The sequence below is a fragment of the Bison bison genome, unplaced genomic scaffold, assembly GCF_000754665.1.
Source record: "Bison bison bison isolate TAMUID 2011002044 unplaced genomic scaffold, Bison_UMD1.0 scf7180017864265, whole genome shotgun sequence".
Classification (NCBI taxonomy): domain Eukaryota; kingdom Metazoa; phylum Chordata; class Mammalia; order Artiodactyla; family Bovidae; genus Bison; species Bison bison.
Window position 1 is genome coordinate 293,116 of NW_011494837.1, and position 569 is coordinate 293,684.

Sequence of the window (569 nt, forward strand, 5' to 3'; positions counted from 1 at the left end):
TGTGAGTCCTGTGAGAACAAATTCTGTCACCAGAGTCTTGTTTGCCTCCATCACATCCACTCAGGCTGATCACTGCAATGGAGAAGTGAAATAAAAAATAATGGTCATGAAAATGTATACTGGATGGTAATATCTTAGTTCTCTGAGTCAGATGCCCTATCTGAAGGTACAGAGTCTCTCTTTTTTAAAACACACTGAAAGTGGTCTAGTTTCATTCTTTTACAAGTGGTTGACCAGATTTCCCAGCACCACTTGTTAAAGAGATTGTCTTTAATCCATTGTATATTCTTGCCTCCTTTGTCAAAGATAAGGTGTCCATAGGTGCGTGGATTTATCTCTGGGCTTTCTATTTTATTCCATTGATCTATATTTCTGTCTTTGTGCCAGTACCATACTGTCTTGATAACTGTGGCTTTGTAGTAGAGCCTGAAGTCAGGTAGGTTGATTCCTCCAATTCCATTCTTCTTTCTCAAGATCGCTTTGGCTATTCGAGGTTTTTTGTATTTCCATACAAATTGTGAAATTATTTGTTCTAGCTCTGTGAAGAATACTGTTGGTAGCTTGATAGG

The 569-nt window shown here is 38.3% G+C and overlaps 1 protein-coding gene across 1 annotated transcript in view; it reads right to left on the reverse strand.

Annotated features, from left to right (window-relative positions):
- The window catches only part of LOC104994748 (olfactory receptor 5AC1-like), a 13,286-nt gene that overhangs the window by 11,747 nt on the left and 970 nt on the right, over positions 1–569 (reverse strand).